General features: G+C 37.5%; 1 pseudogene; it reads right to left on the reverse strand.

Annotated features, from left to right (window-relative positions):
* Nucleotides 1–5,333: 5,333 nt before the first annotated feature.
* On the reverse strand, nt 5,334–6,994 carry LOC102770909 (annotated as a pseudogene).
* Between the last annotated feature and the right edge of the window lie 632 nt (nt 6,995–7,626).

Raw genomic sequence — 7,626 nt, forward strand, 5'->3', positions numbered from 1 at the left:
AGAGAAACATCGAACAGCTGCTTCCTGCACACCTCCCACTGGGGATGTGCCCGCAACCCAGGTACATGCTCTTGACCAGAATCGATCCTGGGACCCTTCAATCCACAGGCCGACGCTCTATCCACTGAGCCAAACCGGTTTCGGCTGTAGTTTTTCTTCTTATATTTGATATATCTTTAAGCTACATTCTTCTTTTTTACATTTTTTATTGATTTCAGAGAGGAACAGAGAGGGAGAGAGAGAGACAGAAACATCAATGATGAGGAAGAATCATCTATCGGCTGCCTCCGGCACCCCCTTCCCCCCTTACTGGGGATTAAGCCAGAAACCCAGGCATGTGCTCCAACAGGGAATTGAACTGTGACCTCCTGGTTCATAGGTCGAAGCTCAATCACTGAGACAAGCCAACAGGCTAAGCTATATTCTTGAAAGGTATATTCACTGAATGTACAATTCTGTTTTGTTTTTTTTATTTTTTGCCTTTTTAGTAGTTTATAGGTATCATTGCACTGTCTTCTGTTATCTACCATTTCTGATAAAAAGTAAGTAGTTATTAAAATTTCTCTTCCCCATATACAGTTGGGTTATTTTTCTCTGCCCCCTCAAGACACTGTCTTTATTTTGGAGTTCCAGAAATTACATGTTCCTCATGTAATTTTCTTTATGCTTCTCTGATTTTCTTCACTATAAAAATTTACATTTTTTAATAATCTGAGGTACATGCTGGCTAATATCTCTTACAAGACTTTCCCTGAAGGTTTTATTTCTCCTCCTCTTCTAGGGTTGCAATTACAACTATGTTAAGTATTTTCATGTTGTCTCACAAATCCCTAATATTCCGTTTATTTATTTTTAATATTTATTTTTATTCTACAGATTGGATAACTATTTTAATTATATATTTTTCTCTCTTATTTGTTTACTAGAGGCCTAGTGCACAAAATTCATGCACTGGGGGGAGGGGGTGTCCCTCAGCCTAGCCTGCACCCTCTCAAATCTGGGACCCCTCGGGGGATGTCCGACTGCCGGCTCCCAACCACTCGCCTGCCTGCCAGCCTGATCGACGCCTAACTGTTCCCCTGCCAGCCTGATCGCTCCCAACTGTCCTCCCCTGCCGGCCCAGGTCACCCCTATCTGCCCTCCACTGCTGGCCATCTTGTAGTGGCCATCTTTGACCACATGGGGGCGGCCATCTTGTGCAAGGCTGTGATGGTCAATTTGCATATTACATCTTCATTATATAGAATTCTATTATCTCCAATCTTATTTTAGGCTCACCCAGTCATTTTTTTTTGTAATTTCCCATGTTGTATCTTTTATTTCCTTAATTATATTTCCCTTCATGTTATTAAGAATAGATATAATAATTTCTAGTGTACTGATTTCAACATTGAAGTCCTTTTCTTTATTAAGGACATTTGCTGTTTCTCCATATGCCTAAATTTTTTGAATTTACCCTAGATATTTCAAATGGTACAGTTTCAAAAATTTGTATTCTGTTTTGTTTTTCCAAAATAATAGGTTGCACTCAATACTTAGCCTAAAATTTTCAGGTCAGTTATTTAAGCTTAACCTGAACTGCTTAGATTGTGTCTGTGGGTGTGTACTACAGAGATCAGCCAGAGATTTGGGCAGAGTCTATCTATACAAAGAATTGGGTTATCTCTACAGTCTCTCCTTCCCAAGTCATTACAAAGTCTTTAAAGACTTACTAGTAGTTGCATAATGAAAAGGTGTTCATATGGGATTTGACTAGTCCACAGAGCACAGTTGGAGTCTTCCCTGGGGCAAAAACCCATACAAATCAGTAACTCACCTAGTATATTTTGCAAGAAGGACTGGGCCTTACTCAACCATTATTCTAAAAATGCGTTTTTAATTATATGATAGGAGTAAAATTACTTTCCAGAATTTTCAAAATAGCTAATTTTCTTGTTGATTTTTCATGTTCTTAATTTGTTATTCTCCATACACACTTGGAAAGCTATCTTATTGCTCCCAATATTCTATTTGAGAGTTGACAATATTTATGGAATCCTTTAGTAATAATTGGCCAAAATATCCCGAACTTGCAGTGTTTTTAGTCTCATTTTATTTGGATCCTGTAGGCATAACACAATACAGATATGACTTCTTTTTTTATTATTATTTCTCCATTAACTTCCGTTGTAAAATTCAACTGCTTCAAGGTGAAGCAGTTGCTGTCATATTTATGGAAGTCATATTATTGCAGAGTGCATTACAAGAAGGATGCAGCTGGATCCCAGGTTGGGAGATGTAACCTTTACTGCCTGAGGCGATTATTTCAACTCCAGCACAGACTCAAGTGATGTGATCACCATTTTTAAGACATACCATTTCCTATTGATATTGTCTATGAAGCCAGAACCCAAATATAAGAGATCAACTATATTCATATATATATCCATATATTTGGCAATCTAGTATTATTTTATTTTCACAAACATAACTGGAGTTTGGGTTGCCTTGAGGTTGAAACTTGAGGTGAAAATCAAGTAGGCCTAAAGTTCTATGTGCAATATTTTCTCAAGGTATTTGCCAAATCTTCAACTATCAATGCTCTGGTTGAGATACCCAGATCTAAAGCAAAAATAAATAAACAAACAAACAAACAAGCAAGCAGAAAATAAACTGGTTGACTAACAAGCTGAGAAAGATTTCAGTAATCTTTCTTTAAGGAAAAAACAAAGATTTGAGTTTAAAACTCTAAAGTTGAAGGAGCCCTGGGAAATATCCCAGACTCTAGTAGAGACCTAAGAAGCCTAACCTTAGAGATTGTTGATTAGTTACCACATGTGATCACAGAATAATCTGGAACAAGTTATATTATCTGTGAGAATATTTACAAAATATACATGTACATAATTATATCATACAATGATAATGTTTTAATGGAACTAATGGCAAAGTAAGAAGTTGTAGGGTTTACTTCATTATTCTTCTACTGTAGCTATCATTCAAATTGTTTTTTAGGGCAAATAATGGAAAATAACACAAAGTTATTCAGAGAAAAGATATTGTGTTCTTTTGCTTGAAACTTAAATATATGTACTTTGAAACACAATTCAAATATTTTAATTAAAGTATTGCAGTATACTTTCTATTACAAACTCAATTTTTTATACTGAAATCATAATGAAATGAAGTTCTATATATAATTATGTTGACATAAGCAATATAAAAATCTCACCAAATCTCTAATGCTGATATAAACATTATGTTCATAAGTGCTTAGATAAGTAAAGTAAGAATGACTATTTGCAGTAATAAATGACACAGAAAATCTAGGAAAGCTAGGTTAGAATATGAAATAGCATTTATTGTTCAATATCATTTTCAAGTATTAATATTCTAAGAATGTGGGACCCAAAGTCCATCCAAAAAATACTCCATTAGTAATGCCAGCAATTATTCATTCAATAGTTAAAGATTCTCTCTTACCAGATATTTTCAAAGATTCATATTTGCAAAATGGACCAGAATTATTCTGTTAGTACTTGTGCAATAGTTTGGAGTTACTTAATGAAATTTTCCAGCACAAAAGAAGCCGTGTTTAATAACCCAGAAGTGTGAAAGTGATTAAAGTATTTGTAATATAAATAAGTAAAATAATTTATGTGATAATAGTTAAGTCACATTTTACCCAACAATAATTGTACAGGATATTGGAAACAATATGAAGTCCAATAGGAAGGATTCAAAAAAAAATAGATCATAGGTTTGCTTGTGTTCTAAAACAAATTAAATGAAATTAGCATCAAGGATAAATGATTTTATTTTTAACTTTAGCTAAAAATAATAATCTAAGATTTACAGCGTATACATGATAAGATAATATAATGCTTGCTACTTGGGATATGGCATGTAAAGCCTTGTGTATCTGCAAGCTGCTAGCTAAAGGTCCACTGCAGGGTAAGTACACAAAGTGAAAGTCAGTGTTTGAAAACATGCATAGTATATTTCAGTGACACTTTTCTTATACATTACAAAAGTAGTAGATACATTTTTTAAATGTCCTTCACAGCAGAGAGTTTGAGAATTACTATGATACAACCCAAATGACAGAAGACTGGATGAGGAATAGTTGAAATACTACTAATAATAAATATATATTACTCCTTTTACGTTATTCATTCATTGTGCTGAAAAATTTACATAGATTTATATATTTATTTTCAACTATGATATTAAAAAGTAATATTATTTATAGATTTAGAACCTGAGGTTCCAAAGTATTAAATAACTCATCGGAGGTCTCAAGATGTAATATATACAGACTAAGAAATTGAATCCAGATCTGGGTAGAATTCACTATTCTACGTGGTGTCTTTCCCAACAACAAGCCTGATAATGATATCTCAGATAATACTTCTAAGTGCAGTAATACTCACTACAACCTTTTACACAATCTAGAATGTGAATATTCTCAACTATAATATGAAGAGTAAAATGAGTAAAATCCTTCTAATTTTTCCGTTTCCACTATCTGTCAAACAATGGACCAGATTTTTTTCACAAATATTATCCAACTTAGCCAGTAGCTAACTATAAGCCCCTATTTAAATGTCTAGGGTAGGTTTGAAGGCACAAATTAAATCTGCCTGTAAGTCATTGTATGTTCAATAAATATTCAACAGTTTACCTCTTCCAATTTGATACAGGATTCCTGCTACAAAATCACTTAAAATATGGTAGCATAGAGTTGGGAAATATTGGTTGAAATCAAAATATATTCATTAGAGGTATATAAAATATTCAAATGTTTAATAGGTCCTTTGATCTCATACTTCCCACCCTTCACAGCTGTAAAAAAATAAATTTCTGTTGTTTACGCTATCCACTCTAGTATTTAGTTATAGCAACACAAAACAAGTAAAACAATTCCAAGTGCTATTTTTTTCAAGCTTATCCAAAATGTGACAAATGTCTTATGGGCAATAGACGGCATGTTTTTAATCTTAAAATCAGCTCTTGTCTTATGAAAACTGCATCTTTTGATTTTTGTAATATAAAATTACAGTTCTTTTTCTGTAATCTATTCCTAAGGGATCGTATCCAATGAGTGAATTAAATTAAACTCTGTGGTTTAGTGTTTTCCTCTTAATTAATATAGGAATGCACACCCGTCAGCTAATTGTAAAATGGAAGAGCATGGACATGGGGAGGCTGGGGGTGACAGTTCCAGACCAACATCCTCAAAGAGCTTGTGGTGTAAGTCAGTGACCAGAGGGTGCTCTGGGCAGGACCATGTAGTGCAGACTCTGGTGAGGAGGGACAAACAGAAGTCACAACAGGACTGCAACCCAGCATGAGTTTATTGGCTTCTAGTGTCATGCTCCAGCTCGGTGAAATTGAACAGCCCATTGGTGGGAGACTCATGAGTGATCACTGGGTTGCTGCCATCAAGTTCAGGCTCAATTTTATTAGCCAGATTCTTTCTCGGCTCCACTCCCCATTGGTCAAAGCTTTTGATGTCCCAGATGATGCCCTGAACGAAGATCTTGTGTTCATACGTGAAAATCAAGGCTCCAAAAATGAACGGTGTGAGCTTGGTGAACACAACAGAGCTAGTTGGATGAATTCCTTAAAAGACCTGATGCTATAGCAGCTTCTCCAAGTATTCTGAACTCTTTCCTGGAGCCTGAAGCTCCTTCTGAGCCTCCTCTGTCGATGTCCCCCTCATCAGGGCCTCAATCTGTGCCAAGTTGCCCAGGAGAATCTTGTGATGCAGACTCTTCCTTATTGGTTGCTGGGTCTAGACTAGGATGAGGAAGTCACAGGATATCATGTTGGTGCCTTGGTAGATGGTTTAGTAGAGGCATGCTGGCCATTGGTCCCTGGTCCCCCCACACAATGGGGCCTGCCAGATAATCCAAACCATGAAAGGTTTGGTGATGCACTTCCCATTGGACTCCATGTCACTCTGCTGGAAGTAGACAGCAAAGCAATGCAGGCACTGGTTATAGGGCAGTATGGCATGCGTCTCACACCAAAGGCCGTTGAAGTACCAGATACCCAGCAAAGCTAGCAGGATGGGGGTGTTGTTCTCTAGGGGTGTCATACAGAAGTGCTGGTTCGTCCAGTGAGCTGCCAAGAGCAGCTGCTTAAAGTTGTCAAATTCTACATGCAGGGCAATGGAGAGTCCAATGGCTGACCACAGCTAGCAGCATCCTCCTACCCAATCCCAGAACTCGAACATGTTTTGAGGGTCAACTCCAAACTCTTTCACTTTGGTTGTGTTGGTAGACGGGGCAACAAAGTGCTTTGCAACAGCAGAGGGATCCTTGGCCAAAGGAGAAGCCACTCCTTCCCCTTCTCTGCCTTCCTGATGGTCTCCTGGTGGTAAAGGTCTTGGAAGTGATGATGAATAGGGAGGACTCAGAGTTCATGGTGGCCAGGGTTTTGGCAATGTGAGTCCCATCAATGATTGAGACAGACAAGACCCTGGGACCTTCTCCAAGAGTACAGCTTGAGGGCGTCAGTAACCATAAGGGGTCCCCTATCAGAGCCAATGATGACGATGTTGTCATCTGTGATGGGCTTACCTGAGTATCCCTCCCAGTTACCACCTCCAATGTATTGGCAGCAAAACTTCATCTTCTGCATGACCCGGTTGACCTCTGGCATCTCATCCTTGCCATCCACCAGAATGTATGTGTTTGACCCACTCCGCAGGGCCACATGAAGCACTGCCCGATTTTCGGTGAAGTTCATCTTTTCATCATTGAACATGAGCTCCCAGGTGGCCTCCACATCCCTGGATTTGGCAAGGTTCACCAGCTTCTGCATCATAACCTTCCATCACAAGGTCCTTGGAGTAACCCACCAGTATAGGCTCATGGTTGGTATTGAGTGTCGAGCTGAAGCTTTCCATGTACCCATTCAAAAAGGCATTGCAATTTAAGGTCAGAGCCATGCACAAGGTTGCCTTCCTACAGCTTCTGGAACTGCTGATTCTTGGTGAGTGCGTCATGGCAAGAGCAACCAGTGGTGTTTCGGAAAGGTAATAGTTTAAAAATTCAGTGTAAACTTTTAAAAAAATATTTTATTGATTTTTTACAGAGAGAACATGAGAGGGATAGAGAATTAGAAACATCGATGAGAGAGAAACATTGATCAGCTGCTTTCTGCACACTCCCCACTGGGGATGTGCCCGCAACCAAGATACATGCCCTTGACCGGAATTGAACCTGCGACCCTTGAGTCCACAGGCCGTCGCTCTATCCACTGAGCCAAAACGGTCAGGCAAAAAAAAATTCAGTGTAAACTTTTCTCAATATCATTTTTCAATTATGAAAGTTTACAGCTTGCTATATTTTTTTCCTTTAATGTTATACTGTAAAAATCTAAAGATAAAAGTCATTTTATAGAGCTTAATTTCTACTTGGGGGGAAAAAAACCACTAATTCTATCACACATATCACTGATGTATTCTAAGCAATTTTAATTTACTTATGTCATATTTAAGTACTAAAGGTAGCATTCCTAAGAATTTAGTATATTTAGAGGTGGTTTTTTTTATATATCGCATAGTTTCTTTTAACAAAATGTGTATGTGTCTGAATAATGTTTTTATTGTCCCATAGATTTCTCAACTTGAGAAAT

This window comes from Myotis davidii, unplaced genomic scaffold, assembly GCF_000327345.1.
Source record: "Myotis davidii unplaced genomic scaffold, ASM32734v1 scaffold647, whole genome shotgun sequence".
NCBI lineage: Eukaryota > Metazoa > Chordata > Mammalia > Chiroptera > Vespertilionidae > Myotis > Myotis davidii.